We start from the raw sequence: 17,059 nt of genomic DNA on the forward strand, positions 1-17,059 counted from the left end.
TGCTATCTCCTGTTCAGTATCAGATTTATTCTGAAAAGTTTCCACCGGCAAGAAAGTAGTAACGGGCGAGTGAAGATTGCTTTTTCCCTTTTGACACTCATTCAGAAATTGTTGCTGCTCTTTTGGCAAATTCTTAACCATTGTGGAATTGGAAACATCGAACAATTTATCTAGTTTTTGGTTAAACTTTTCAACATTCTGTTTTTGTGCTTTCGATCTTTTTTCCCTCTAATGATGTGTCTTCACTTTTATATATTATGATGGGTTTTCCTTCACGGCACTGGCGTCGACAGCACCGGGGAGTTCCACCTAAATGTTGGCTTACCTGGTTCGTAGCTTGTTGGGCGCCAGGAACTTTACGTTCCGCGGTTCGAAAGTTAGCACTTGGTCGTCGTTGGGCGGCAGGTCAACGTCGAAGAGATCCTAAATTGGATAATGCGGGTCTAGGAATCGATTCGGAATAATTACCACCAGAGAAAAGAAAATGTTAACGCACAGGGACTGCTTACAAATCGATTTATTAACTCACAAGGTACCAGATTGAACCAGTACACAGGTTCGGCAATTCGCAATAACAAAAAAAAAACCAATCGGAATATGATCAAAAATACAAAATAATGAGTTCTTCTTTATTCGCTTAACAAACAAAGTTTTGTATTACGAAAAATAATTGTCTTCGCTTTATTATCTTCACAACAATTTATAAATTGATCCAAACAAAAGTCTATCCCTTTGGTCCGTTCTCAACAACAAAATCTTTAATTCAACAAAAAAAATGACAAAAAAAAAGAATTGTTTCGCTGCTCGTCTCGTAACAACAAATTTCGAATTTCTCGATACAAAAAAATTTTTACTGGTCGTCGTTCATCTTAACAAATCAGGAATAGGAAAATTAACAACAAAAAGAAAAGTTATAATAGTTTCGCGTTTCTTCTCCTACAACAAAATTTCGAATTTATAAAAAAAAACTAATAATTATCGTCGCTTTGCTTCGTATCAACAAATTTTTTACTTTCTCAATAAAAATATCATTGTCTTAGCCTTTTTTTTCGTAATCAACAACCTTTTTTTATTTTAAATTTTGAAAAAAAAATTAACAACAAAAAAAATTAGTATTGCTTCGTATTTTCTTCCTAACAGACAATTTCAAATCCAAATTAAAAAAAAATTAACGATAAAAATTATACTATTTCGTATTTCGTTCATACAGCCAATTTCGCATTTATCAGTAGCATCGATTTGTCGTATACTAGTTCGATGATACAATCGATCGATCAATTATCCGCCGCGGCGGGTAAGTGAACCGTCGGTAACTGTTGTTACCCGGCGGGCAATATATGGGACAAAGCGCGAGGTCTAGGTCCTAGTTACGCTCTTAGATGGCACTTGATTCGAGCCAATTTTATTCGGCATGCAATCTTAAACTTTGATCAAATAAATTGACACGGTACACAATATTCCTTTACACTGGATTAAAATATTTTTGGCACCGGATACCTGGCTGACGTCACCCCGAAGCCGAAATTCAACAACGCAAGTGCTGAATTTCGGTAAAGTTTTAATTCTTGAATTAATTACAAAATTCGAAATTATTTGATTTTTCGATAACAAAACAAAAAAAAATTCAGTAATCCCTCACAAATTATAAATCTCTACTTAATCGCGGACAGCGGTGAAGTCACCCAGGTATATAAATAATCTGCGACCACGCTTACCCCGTTCAGTCGACTCTCCAGGGAGGTGTTGAAATTCCAGGCAAAAGGTGACGGTTGGCTGACGGCGGCAGAGGCTCTCGGCGATGGCGTCCCAGAATTTGTGTTGTCGGAATGACCAAAATTTCCCTTTTTGAATCCTTGACTGCCTGCCAGTTGACAATTATAGCAATTCACAAGAAAAATTCTAGCGTCGACTGGATCGGCACTCAAAATAACAATTACTCAACAACGCAATTAAATTCACCACGTAAGGGGCTGACTTTCCGTAACAATAATTCACAATCGGGTCTCACCCCTTCGTAGCATGACAATAACTTTAACAGCGGTTCGAAAATGGCTTTTTCAGTGTCCGGCTCAGAAATTTCAAAATTAATAATTAATAATCGATTCAATTTTACTTTGGATCGCGATAACAAAATTAACAATGTTCAACAGTCGTTTCGGTATCCCACCCAGAATTGCTGGCTTTTCCGTTTTCCAGCAACATGTGGTTTTTCGCTAGCGCAGCTACCAAGCTGCGCGTCCAATCAGCCGTCGTCGGATAAATTTCCAGGATCGATGGTTGGTCGATTCTCAAGTTAGTGTTCCATTCGGCGTTCAGGTGGAGCCCTGGCGTGCTCCCGTTGCTTCCTCGTACTGTTATTCGTCAATTCCGATTCTATTCCGGTTTCGGGTTTCCCTCGTTGATCGTTGTCGCTTCCAGATGTCTCTTCGGTCGTTGATTGCGAACTGAACTGCGGGTTCGCCCGGTCGCTTTTGTCATTCGCTCTCTCTATCACACACATTCTTAATTACAAGTAAATTCGTTTCGGACGCATCCATCCATACTCATTTTGATAATTTGGCGCGGTTCGGCTTAATTTTTAATTACCTCGAGCTTCGCCTTCTGACCGCAAACCACGTAGGGCGACACAGGCGCGTCGAATCTCCACATTCCATCAGCTTGGCCAACATTCTAGACTAATTACTACTTAAGAAAAGAAAAAAAAAATAATCTCGAATATGAAATTTTAGTGGGAAAATTTTCCCACGTCACAATATTCGGCATAAAATTTTTCCAACTTCGCAAGACTGTGCTGAGGACGTATAGTTGGAATCTTGAAACTAGCCCAAATAGTATTAGTATCGTTAATAACACTAGTAGCACTATTTCGAATAGTTAATTTTAAAGACTGATGTTTATACATAAACAAATTCAGTAAGTCACGATACGAAGGCAGCTTATTATTATTTATTTGGCTTCTTTCAAATCCAATTAAATAATTCCAAGTTTTATTACCAACTTTTTCGCTCATTTTAATGATTGTTAAAGTCGATCTAACCTCAAATTTAACAAAGTATACATACAACGGCGTCACACTGATCAATGCACACTAAGCTTTGTTCTAAGTCTCGCGGAATTAGTACGCGAAAACAAAGAAAGCGCTGCAATTAAAGGGGAAATTTGTTGAACGCATTCAAGGTCAAGTGAAAGCTCAGTAGTTCTACTAGAGCAATAAAAATAAACCGCAATTAATCAGTATCACAATACACAGCAACAAAGAAACATCCCATATTCTTCGTAATGATCATACACAATATATTTTTAGCTAGAATTTCATTAAAATTGAATTATTAAATGATAAATTCAAATATTATGGTGTGATTTAAATCAGAAATTTATTTAAAAATAAAAAAAGTTCAGAAAAATACAATTAAAAATTTTTTTCGTTGAATTTGCAACTTAATCAATAAGTAATTACTAATTATAATTATGATATGAATAAAAAAATCAATATTTTTTAAGATTTGATTCAACATTTTGTGGAAATTCAATGCTACGTAAACTTCAATGACTAATATCTCAGAAAATATCGATCTTAGTGATTTGGTGGTAAGGACCTTTTTTGTAGAGAATTGAATTTCCTACAAAATTATTATTTACATTTTTTCTGTATATCTTGTTGTTTATGAGATAATGAGTGAAAAAACAAGAATTCTATGAAAAATTCGGTTTGGCGGTCCGTACTACCCCACCAGTATGAGTACGACTTCGCGACAATGGACACTTTTGTAGAGCATTCAATTCTGAAAAAAAGCTGTCCATGGTCAAAGCGATGCTATGAAATGCCACTGAGCTATAGAAATTAAAAAAAAAAATGAAAGTTCTCGTATATTTCAAATGGGAAATCTTCACACGCTGTGTAGGAGTACTTAATATTAATATTAAGGCCTCAAACTTTCAGGGAATTTTTTTGGGTGTATTTCCAACAAAATTTCGGGATGGGAGCGAAAAATAAAATAGTCGCAAAAAAAAAAAGCACCCTAATATATATACAGGGTGTCTCTGAAGTGGCGGGAGTAATTGTTGGGGTCGATAGAGAAAAAAATACTGAATCGAAAGTTCCTGAGCCAAAAATTTTTTTGGGCCATAGAATTTGAGTTATGAATTAAAAACGATAGCCAATCAGAAGCGCGCTATTCGAGAAATGAAAATGAGCGGGGAAGTAGAGGAGACGCGAGAGTGAGATGCTGCAATAGCAGCTTACTCGCTCACACAAAGCCGAGCATGAGAGGGGATTGTGACGCTATGAGCCGAGTACGTAAGTGTGAATGAGTGGATGTATGAGGTCGCAAGCGGACGGCTTAATGTATGAGTGTGTGTCCGTGTATCGCAGCATTATTGGAGGCGTTGTAACGCTGAATTAAAGCTAACCGGGTACTCTAAGACAGAGGAAAAAATTTTAATTTTTATTTTTATTCGAAAAAATTTAATAAAAAAAAATAAAAAGGCCCAAGATTTAACCAGACCCACAGAAACGGAGAGTAAATTTTTAATTCTCATTTATTTTGCTGGGGATTATTTTCAAATACAAAAAAAAAAAAGGCTAAGATTCAACTGGAATCCAAAAAGAGATGGATGAAAAAATTTTATTTTTTATTTTTAATCAGCAAAATTATTTTTCTTTAAAAAAGAGCCCAATCTCGACTGGAGCAAGAAAAAATGATTGAAAAATTTTATTATTAATTTTCAATCAACAAAATTATTAAAAAAAATAAATGGGCCCAAGTCTCAACCGGACCCAAACAAACGGATAAAAATTTTTATTACTTACTTAATTTGCTGGAAATTATCTTTAAAAACGAAAAAATGCCCAAGACTCGATCGGATCCAAAAAAATAACAGTACAAAAATTTTTTCCTTATTTTCAATCAGCAAAATTGTTTCTTTTAAAAAAAGGCCCAATCTCGACTGGAGCAAAAAAATGATTAAAAATTTTATTATTAATTTTCAATCAACAAAATTATTTAAAAAAAAAAATAGTCCGCAGACTCAACCGGACCCAAACAAACAGATAGATAGTTTTAATTACTTATTTATTTTGATGGGAATTATTTTAAAAACGAAGAAAATCGCCCAAGACTCGACCGGACCCAAAAAAAAAAATAAATTGAAAAATTTTGTTTTCATTTTCAATCAGCCAAATTAATTTCTTTTCGAAACAAGGCCCAATCTCAAACAGACTAAGAGAAACTAATTAAAAAATTTTATTTTTTATTATTAATCAAATATTATTTAAAAAAGAAAATAAGCCACAGACTTAACCGGACTTAAACAAACGGATAGAAAATTTTTATTACTTACTTAATTTGCTGGAAATTATCTTTAAAAACGAAAAAATGCCCAAGACTCCATCAGACCGAAAGGGAGATGAATAAAAAAATTTTACTATTCATTTTTAATCATCATAATTAACTTTTTTATAATAAAAGGCTCAATTTCGACCGGACCCAGAAAAAATGATCCAAAAATTTTATTTTTATTGTTGATCATCAAAACTAATTAAAAAAACAAATGAGGCCCTAGACTCAACTGGACCCAAACAAACGGATAAATAATTTTTATTACTTATTTATTTTGCAGGAAATTATTTTTGAAAACGATAAAAATGCCCTAGACTCGACCAGACCCGAAATAAAATAAATTGAAAATCTTTGTTTTTCTATTTTTAATCAGCAAAATTATTTTCCTTTGAAAAAGGGCCTGATCTCGACTGGAGCAAGAAAAATAATTGAAAAGTTTTATAATGAATTTTTAATCAACAAAATTTTTTAAAAAAGAAAATAGGCCCCAGACTTAACTGGACCCAAACAAACGGAAAGAAAACTTTTATTCCTGTTTTTTTGTTGGGAATTATTTTTCGAAACAAAAAAATTGCCCAAGACTCGACCGGACCCGAAAAAGATAAATCGAAAAATTTTATTTCTAAATATTAATTAACTAAATTATTAAGAAAAAAAAAAATAGACCCAAGACGCAGCAGGACCCAAATAAACGGATAGAAATTTTTTATTACTTGATCACCAAGATTAATTTTCCTTGAAAAGAAAGGCCCAATCTCAAACAGACTTCGAATAACTGATTGAAAAATTTTATTATCAATTATTAATTAACAACATTATTCTTAAAAAAAAAAATTAATAGGCCCCAGACTCAATCGGACCCAAACAAACGGATCGAAAACTTTTATTTCCCATTCATTTTGCTAGGAATTATTTTTAAAAACGAAAAAAATGCCAAGACTCGACCAGAGCCAAGAATAGAAGAATGCAAAAAAATTTATTTTCTCTTTTCAATAACAAACAAAAATTTATTGAACAAAAATCAGCCTAATCTTGACAAGACGATAAAAACTGATTGAAAAAATTTATTATCAATTATTAATTGACAAAATTATTTCAAAAAAGAAAATAGGCCCCAGACTCAACCGGACCAAAACGAACAGATCGAAAATTTTTATTACTTATTTCTTATGCTCGGAATAATTTTTGAAAACAGAAGGAATTGCCCAAGACTCAACCGGACCCAACCAAACGGATGGAAAACTTTCATTTCTCATTTATTTTGCTGGGAATTATTCTGTAAAATAATTTTTCAATTAATCGTCAGGTAAAATGTCAAAAAATAAATTAAAACAAACATTGAACTCAAGTCCCAATAATTTTGATATTTTAATTAAAATTATTTTTTAATTAATTGACAGGTAAAATGTCAAATAAGGAATTGAAAAAAAATCGCTCTCGAGTCCTGATAATTTTGATATTTTTATTAAAATTATTTATCAGTTAATTAACAGGTAAAATGTCAACTAATAAATTAAAAAAAAATTGAACTCAAGTCCGAATAATTTTGATATTTTAATTGAAATTATTTATCAGTTAATTGACAGGTAAAATGTAAAAAAATATACTAAAAAAATCGCTCTCGAGTCCTGATAATTTTGATATTATTATTAAAATTATTAATCACTTAATCAACAAGCGAAATGTCAAATGATAAATTAAAAAAAAAAATTGAACTCAAGTCCGAATAATTTTGATATTTTTAATAGAATTATCTATCAGTGAATTAACAGGTAGAATGTCAAATTATAAATTAAGAAAAAAATTGAACTCAAGTCCGAATAATTTTGATATTTTTATTAGAATTATCTATCAGTGAATTAACAGGTAGAGTGTCAAATTATAAATTAAGAAAAAAATTGAACTCAAGTCCGAATAATTTTGATATTTTTATTAGAATTATCTATCGGTGAATTAACAGGTAGAATGTCAAATTATAAATTAAGAAAAAATTGAACTCAAGTCCGAACAATTTTGATATTTTTATAAAAATTATTTTTTAATTAATTGACAGGTAAATAAATAATAAATTAAAAAAAAAAATTGAACTCAGGTCCTGATAATTTTGATATTTTAATTAAAGTTGTTTATCAATCAATTGACTGTTAAAATCCTGAATAATAAATTAAAAATAAATCGCACTCATGTTCTCATAATTTTGATCTTATAATTGAAATAAATTTCTAATGAATTGACGGGTAAAATCCCAAGTATCAAATTAAGTAGTAATCGCACCCAAGCCCTGATAATTTTGATATTTTAATTTAAATTATTTATCACTTAATTGATAGGTAAAATGTCAAATGATAAATTAACAAAACATTGAATTCAAGTCCTTATAATTTTGATATTTCAATTTAAATATTCTTTTTATTCACTGACAGGTAAAATGTCGAAGAAAATATGAAAAAGAAATGGCATTCACGTTTTAGTAATTTTGATATTTTAGTTTCCCTTTTTCTTAGCAAAGAAATCATTTCAAAAAAATCTACAGGTGTTTCGGCAGTTCAAGGATAACTTTACTTTAATGTTATTAGTTTGCATTCACATCATTACACTTTACTCCTTTTATTAAGCAATTAAGATTCCAGTTGAATCTTAGCTTTTTTTTTTTTGTATTTGAAAATAATCCCCAGCAAAATAAATGAGAATTAAAAATTTACTCTCCGTTTCTGTGGGTCTGGTTAAATCTTGGGCCTTTTTATTTTTTTTTATTAAATTTTTTCGAATAAAAATAAAAATTAAAATTTTTTCCTCTGTCTTAGAGTACCCGGTTAGCTTTAATTCAGCGTTACAACGCCTCCAATAATGCTGCGATACACGGACACACACTCATACATTAAGCCGTCCGCTTGCGACCTCATACATCCACTCATTCACACTTACGTACTCGGCTCATAGCGTCACAATCCCCTCTCATGCTCGGCTTTGTGTGAGCGAGTAAGCTGCTATTGCAGCATCTCACTCTCGCGTCTCCTCTACTTCCCCGCTCATTTTCATTTCTCGAATAGCGCGCTTCTGATTGGCTATCGTTTTTAATTCATAACTCAAATTCTATGGCCCAAAAAAATTTTTGGCTCAGGAACTTTCGATTCAGTATTTTTTTCTCTATCGACCCCAACAATTACTCCCGCCACTTCAGAGACACCCTGTATATATATATATTAGGGTGGTCCTTATGTTGGGTTTTTTGAAATTTTTTTTCACGATAGTTCAAAATCGGTTCAAAATCTATAAAAAAAAAATCATGCCTAGTTATAGCTCTTAATTTTAATATTAACCCGCGCCCCCTGACGGTCAAAGTTTTAAAGGAAAATAACATGGGAAAAGTTATATTTTTACTTTGGAATTTTTTACGTCATAAACTAACCAACAAATCACATCAAAAAAATTTTTTTTCTAATGCAAAATTTAACGGTCTACAAAAAAGGTCTCTTATCATTTTTTGATAATTCTAACGGTTTTGAAGTTATTCGAGGTCTAAATTGAAACTATAATCTATTTCATAGTTTTTTCTGGTCATTTAAGGTTATTTGTTCGTTAATTTTGATAATCAAATCCTAATAAAAAAATTGAAATTCTGTTTCTCTCATAGTAGCTAGTAGCATTAAAAAACTTAACGTGACTGATCCGCGTAAACTCCGCGGTTAAAAGCGATTAACTATCTTATTAATAGGGATTGTACATTTTTATTTATATACAGTAAAAATTTTAACATTTTATTGAATTAAAAAAGTTGTTGATTTGGATTTAATACTCTAATATACATTAATTTAATAATAACAATAATTCATTCAGTAATAATAATGATAATGATATTTTTAACCTCAATTTGGTATTACCGATATAATTAATTTCAGTCTCATAATTTTTATTATTAGTGTTATTGTTATTATGACATTGTTGTAAGTAAATGACACAATACACCATGCACATAATTGTAAGACTTTTCACCTAAAGATTACAATTATTTGAAATCCACTTGATTGGATAACAATGCAACCTATCAGCAACGACCACAAAATCATAGAATGGTACACTATCCAATGGGAATAACCTCTGTTTATGATTGTTCATGTACAAAAAACCTTTGTTCCAACTTCAAATTGTTTATTTCTTGTTTAATTAACATTTTTAATAAGCTGAATATTTGTATTCTAAATATTTGCACTGCGTATGCGTCAACTTTACGTTTAGACTTTCAGCGCGGACTTTTGAAAATTATATTGACCAGCACAGTGATTAGAGTAAGTGTATTTTTCTTGTAATTTCAATTATAGAGGTCACAGGACAAAAGGGCAACGTGTAGTTTTTAATAATTTTATAATAAGTTTTATTTTAATAAAATATTGAAATTTTTTGTTAATTGTTATGGATTTTTTTTTTAATAGTTCGTAGTATTCATGAAAATAGAATTGATGAAAATAAAAAAAAAATGTACATGCATTGATTAACAATTCTCTCGATATTTTTAAAAAATTTAGAATGAAATGAATATTTATTAGTTATTTATTTATTTACTTAATGACATTGATATTGGCTGACGTCTAACAATTTTTTTTTTTAATTATTTGAATTAATTAAATAGTAATTCCTAAAAAATTACACCCGTAAATTTTTTAATTTTTTACACATGAGATGTGCTTGTCACTATAATTTTCAAAAGACAGCGCTAAAAGTCTATATACGTAAAGTTAACGCATGCGCAGTGCAAATATTTAGAATACATACATACAGCTAATTAAAAATGTTAATTAAACAACAAATAAAAAATATGAAGTAGGAACAAATGTTAAATATACATGAACAATCAAAAATACAGGCTTGATGACCTAAATTGCTACCAAAATATTAAAAATTGCGACAGGGGGGCTAACTTAAAGGTACATTATTAATAAATTCTTTTTAAAATAAATAAATGGAGAACGATCAAATATTGATAGTGAATAATAAAAAACAAACGAAAAGCTGAAAACGTGATAGAAAAAAAAATCAAAAATTAAAAGAAAAAAATTTGGGGTTCTAACTTCAGTGAGCTATCCCGTTGAATCTACAGTTTATGTAGAAATAATTCCAGTGCACTCTGGTGGTTGTAGATGCAAGCTGTGAATTAACTTTTTTCAGTGTAGTTGCGTATCTATAGTAAGATTACTACACATTTTTATTTTATCTAGTCTGTGGCGGTGACTTTTCTCCATGAAAGAAAAGTCAGGATCGAAATTTCTGAGCTTACTATAGTTTGTGCTGATAAAATTTAATAATTTTAAGTGAATTAAATGTTATAATTGATTATAATTAATTAATACCAGTAAAATAGAGTATGCCTTACTTTTATGATATATCATTTTGGAAAAAGGAGTACCATATAATTAAATAAAATTTTGCAACCTCGAAATACCATTCTGCTTACAGTAAACACAGTCGGTAGTCTGGCACTCCGTTTACAACGGAATTTTTGAATCGAACTTGGCGCCAGATTCTACCGAATCTGTGGATGACAACATAGGTAGTGACATCTGAAAGCGACTAAAAATATCACACTGATTTTTAAGTGTAGTCTAAAAATATGAAACATTGGAAATTAGATTTTTAGTTAAGAAGTGTTTCTATGCAGAGATTTTTGAATAAAAAAATTTAATTTAAACAGTTATATTCAACGTTGTCTGAATCGAAATAATTCTGATTTATAAAAATAAATCATTTTTTCATAAAAAAATTTCTCCCTAGCACTTTTGCTATTGAAAAATGAAAAGATGAATTTAATTTTTTAATTTTTATATTTTTGTAATAAAAAGATAATTTTTTATTTTTCATTTTTTATTTTTGTGATAAGAAGAATACTTATCATTAAAAATAAAATATAAACTTATTTCACGAAAAAATATAAGTATGAAATGAAGAATAGTTTATATTGATGATCTAAATTATCAATTAGAAGCTTTCCATTTCAGATAAATTTTAAAAGAAAATTAAGTAACTTTGAATTTTTTTATAATTAAGAAAATTGTAAATTTGAATTTAATAATTCAATGATTAATGATTTAATAACAATCATGATAAGAATAGAGATAAATATTTTTATTCCTATTATTTTTGTCATTAATTTAGTATTACCATTATTATTATTTTCAGTATTATCGTTACTATTATTATTATTATACGGCTTCGTATACATGTGAAGTTTTTCGAGTAAAATTTGAATTTCCCGGGAATTTATATTGCTCCGTACACATCCGGAGCCGTATCGTTCATTTGCCGTACCTTTAGGCACATTCAATTTGAATTTATTAATACTTTCTCGCTAAAAGTTTAAAGTAAATCAAAGCAATTAAATAAGAAGGTAATTGTAAGCGAATCACCGTAGTTCATTAGAACATATGTGTGTGAGTCCCTTCAAGATTGGAGTTTACTTGAAGCTACAGTATATGTAGAAAGAATTCCAGTGCATCCTGGCGAGTGTAGATCCAAGCTGCGAAATATCTTTTTTAACTGTAGTTTCCCATCTATCGAAGGATTACTATGCATTCTCGAATTATTTAGTCTGTGGCAGATCACTTTGCCCATTGAAAAAAAGTCAGGATCGAAATTTTTGCGTTGCTATAGTTTGTGCTGATTAAATTCAATAATATTAAGCAGATTAATTGTTATAATTGCATATAATCAATTAATATCAGGAAAATAAGGTATGAACTACCGTTATAATACTAATTTAAGGAAAAAAAGGATCGTAGAATTAAAAATAAATTTGCAACCTCTAAAAAACGTGATGCTTACAGTAAACACAGTCGGTAGTCTGGCGCTCCGTTTACAACAGAATTTTTGAACGGAACTTGGCGGCAGAATTCTACCGAATCTGTGGATTATTGTGATCGAACGATCGAACGAAACGCATCGCGAAAAGTTCCAATCAGGTAATTATTTTTTATTCGTTCGCTCTAGTGGAACGAAGCGATAAAACTTGATAAATTTAATGCGTCCTAGGCCTCTAAGTCAGCTCGCTTAAAATTGTTTAATTTAACACATATTCTAATGCCAATTTGCTGTTCTAGGAATAAAATATTATCTGAGGAGAACTCGACGCGACGTGGTGATCGAGCACTTTGCCGCTAAGTGAAAATCTCACCGAGGAGAAATTCTATAAGGTGACCAAAATCCAGGAGTTGTTGCAGCATCGAGGGATTGCGAACAAAATTTAGAAAGAAACTCCACGTACAATTGACATGTCTAAATAACTTTTCGGTGAAGCGGCATCAGCCAGACCTTATGTCGGCTGAAGGTCATCGCCATTTCGCGTTCGGTCACAATAGCGAGCTTTAACAAAATTTAAGTACTCGTAGTTTAACCAAAATTTAAGTAATTCATTTAACCAAGTTTGAGAATTAATTTAACCGAATATTAAGAATAATTAACAAAATGTTTAAGAACAAAATTTGGTAAAATAATTAGAATAAAGTCTGAATAAAAGTCAGGTTAAAATTACGAATAAATTTAAGAACAAGTCAGAAATAAAATGCTAAATATTTAATTAATAATACCAGGAATTATTTCGGGTTATTGATTAAACGCGTAGCAAAGTATAGATTAATCTTACTAGGAATTATTTCAGTTTGTTAATTCATGATTTTGGTGTCACGTGAAAATTTGATCTCTGGTCATTGAGTTTAAGTAAGATCAGATAATTTTGTGTCAATTAAAATCCTTGAAATAATTCCAGTAAAAAATTTCAGTAAAATCATCAGAAATAAAAAAAAAGACCGTTCGGCATCCGAAATGGAAGTAGATTTCATTTAATTACAGAAAATAATATAATTTTATTATAATACATATATACCATCGACTGTAATGATATTGAATAACAATATTTGTTTATATTTCTAAATAATTTGAAATTTCAATTTTGGGTCAAATCTTAGAGATACAAAAAAACTACTAAGGAGTTTCTTTTTTTTGAAAATTTAATTTTCTACAAAAAAGCCCTTAGTTGTTTTCCGCTATCTGTCTCATTTTTTCCAAAATTTGAATTTAAAATTAGAAATCAAAGTTATAATATCTGTTGGTATTTCTAAGAAATTTGAAATTTTGATTTCGGTTTAAATTTTGGGGATACCAAAAAACGACTAACCAGTCTTTTTTTGAAAATTTCATTCTTTACGAAAAACTTGTTTTGTTTCTTCGAGCTCATAAGTCTGATAGAAGTTTTACGGAGAATGATTTTTTGAATTTTCAAACTACAATAATAAGTTTTGGATGACGTTCGGTAAAACGAGTGCAACAGCAAATTTCATATATAGCATTGCGGAATAGACCATGATTTGAGACTATACATATGATATGATACTCAAATTGAAGCTTATTTAAAGAGCTTTCAGATGAAATTTACAGAAATAAAACAAAAGTAAAATAAAACAAAAGTAAAATTAGAATCAGAAAATAACTGTCGAAATGATTGTTAAAATCATTTAGATAAAAGTAGTAAATAAATCAGTTGTACATTTCACTTGAAGAAAATTTGACAAAAGTTTGGGAGAGGGTCAGCCATCTTATCTCGAGCTAAAACGCTGAATATAGGACATACAAGGTCAAGACTAAATTCTCAAGGCGTTATAAAGTGAATTTAATCTCCAAAATTAAAATCAAATAAATTCTAAGTTTCAAGCAACACAAAGAACGTAAAATAAAGTAATTTAGTAAAAATAAAATAAACTCAGTTATTCAGAGACAAATAAAATAATTAAGCTAAAATTAAATAAAGTAAAATCAATTGTCAATTTCTTAATTCGGAGATTATAACTAAATAAATTAATTAGTTAACTATGACTAAATGATTTGGGCAAAACGAAAATAATTTGAGTAAAATAAACATCCAAATTTTGGCAAAATTAAATTCGGATAGAATAATTAATAAAATGAAACTAAATCAATTTTAACTAAAATAATTAAGTAAAATCATATTATAAAATGTAGCGTAATAAAATCGACAAAGTAAAATAAATTTGTATAAAGTAAAATAAATTCAAACATGCCAAAAGAAATATTCTGGCCAAGTAGTTTAAGAGTTCCAAAAGCTATAGATTGGAAAATACAATTTTTAACTTCCCGCTAAAAATCTCAGATTTTCAAAAATCGGGAAGTTATTGTTTCCACCCCGTTTTGCAAAAATCGAATTTTCATCAGATCTCGACGTTTGAAGGTCACAGGAAGCTTCCGTGACTACCCCCGCGATGTTGTCACTATGTCTGTATGGATGTATATATACATGGATGTATATAGACATATATATATATATATATATATATATATATATATATATATATATATATATATATATATATATATATATATATATATATATATATATATATATATATATATATATATATGTGTGTGTGTGTGTGTGTGTGTGTGTGTGTGTGTGTGTGTGTGTGTGTGTGTGTGTGTGTGTGTGTGTGTGTGTGTGTGTGTGTGTAAAACTCTCATTTTTGTATGTCAACCTCTCAACTTTTGACCGATTCTATCGCGTTTGGTGCCATTCGAAGGAACTATGCCAAGCTTAGACGTGGACCGATTCGAACCGGTCGATTTTGAGAAATCTAAAATTACAAAAAAACATATTTTCAAGGCTGATTTTTTCGGAATAACTTTGAAACGGCTTTACCGATTGATTTAAAAAACTAATCAGCTCTTAACATCAAAAAACCACGTCAATTGCTGCCAGATAATTTTATGGATCAGGTTTTATCGGATTATGTTGTTAGGACCCAGAGTTTATCACAAAAATTTGGTATTAGCCCTAGGAGATCTGAGATTTCTATATCGGCAATTATAAAAGACGTCGAGTATGACATTTCAAGAGTTAGTATTGAGAATGGAGATGATACGGTCTTAAATAACTTACAGAATAACATCAGGTCGAAAGTAATTAACGCTGTCACTAATTTTTATAATAGAAGGAAAATGTTATTTAAGAATGACTTAAACCTGATCAAGGACGTAAAGAATACAAAGCATTATCTTGAGGGGGGGGGGAATATATGTAAAAAAAAAAAATCGATTTTTTGTTTTTCACAAATGGTTAGAATATTGTCTCAAAAATATGCCTGTAAATTTTCGAAACAAAATTATCATTATTTATATATTAAAAACTCATTTCAGTGCTTCGCTTTAACTCGGCGCTTGAGCGTATGTCAAAACTTTAAACGCGTTTTTTTCAAAACGAATTTTTTGAAATTTGCGGGCGGGATAACTCAAAAAGTTCTCGACCGATTCCAATGAAATTTTGTACACGTCTACCTCATAGTAATAGCTTCTAGTTAAACCTCAAACATTTCAAAAAAATATTCAAAAATTAACCCTTTTTACCAAAAAACCAAAAAATATTTAAAAAAGGGGTAAAAAATTGAACTTTTTTTTTCTGAGGTGTGCCAATTCACGATTTTTTGACTTTTTTGATGTTTTTGTGGTTTAACTAGAAGATATTATGATGGGTTTTTCTTCACGGCACTGGCGTCGACAGCACCGGGGAGTTCCACCTAAATGTTGGCTTACCTGGTTCGTAGCATGTTGGGCGCCATGAACTTTACGTTCCGCGGTTCGAAAGTTAGTACTTGGTCGTCGTTGGGCGGCAGGTCAACGTCGAAGAGATCCTAAATTGAATAGTGCGGGTGTAGGAATCGATTCGGAATAATTACCACCAGGGAAAAGAAAATGTTAACGCACAGGGATTGCTTACAAATCGATTTATTAACTCACAATGTACTAGATTGAACCAGTACGCAGGTTCGGCAATTCGCAATAACAAAAAAAAAACCAATCGGAATATGATCAAAAATACAAAATACTGAGTCCACCTTTATTCGCTTAACAAACAAACTTTTGAACTAAGAAAATTAAGTATCTTCGAGTTTATTATCTTAACAGCAATTATAATTCGATCCCGTACAACATAAATTTGATTCGTCAGCCCGTTCATAATAACAAAATGTTTAATGCGACGGGAAATTTACCAAAAAAATAACAAAAAAAATTAATTGTTTCGCTTTGCTGTTCGTAACAGTAACAAGTTTCGAGTGTCCCAATAAGAAAAATTAACTGTCGCCGCTTTCGTCTTAACAAATCATGAAGTACAAAAAAAAATAACAAAGGAAAAAAAGTTATGATAATTATTTAGCGCTTCTTCTCCTAACAGCAATTTCGAATATAAAAAAAAAAGATAACTAAAATACCAAAAAAAAAATGTATTCGCTTCCGGTCGTAACAAACAAATTATTAATTAAAAAAAATTTTAACAACTAAAATTATAACTGTGTCGTATTTCTTCCTAGCAACAAATTTCGAATTTATCAATAGCATCGATTTGTCGTATATTGGTTATCGATGTCACAATCGATCGATCATTTATCATTTGCGGCGGGTAAATGAACCGTCGGTAACTGTTGTTACCCGTCGGGCAATACGCGGGACAAAGCTCGAGGTAGCGTTTCTATTTGCGCTCGTAGATGGCCCTTGAGCCGAGCCAATTTTTGGCGGCAGGCAAATTCAAACTTTTACCAACTAAGTTGACACTGTACACAACATTCCTTTACAACGGATTAATATATTTTTGGCACCGAATACCTGGCTGACGTCACCCCGAAGCCGGAATTCAACAACGCAATTGCTGAATTTCGGTACAATTTTACTTT

The 17,059-nt window shown here is 30.7% G+C and overlaps 1 protein-coding gene across 1 annotated transcript in view; it reads left to right on the forward strand.

The window, feature by feature from the left end:
* The window catches only part of Lmx1a (LIM homeobox transcription factor 1 alpha), a 271,702-nt gene that overhangs the window by 27,354 nt on the left and 227,289 nt on the right, over nt 1-17,059 (forward strand). The gene's annotated exons all lie outside the window — the stretch shown is intronic.

The sequence above is a fragment of the Cotesia typhae genome, unplaced genomic scaffold, assembly GCF_013202065.1.
Source record: "Cotesia typhae breed Kobodo isofemale line unplaced genomic scaffold, CoteBio_Ctyphae scaffold_121, whole genome shotgun sequence".
Taxonomy (NCBI): Eukaryota; Metazoa; Arthropoda; class Insecta; order Hymenoptera; family Braconidae; genus Cotesia; species Cotesia typhae.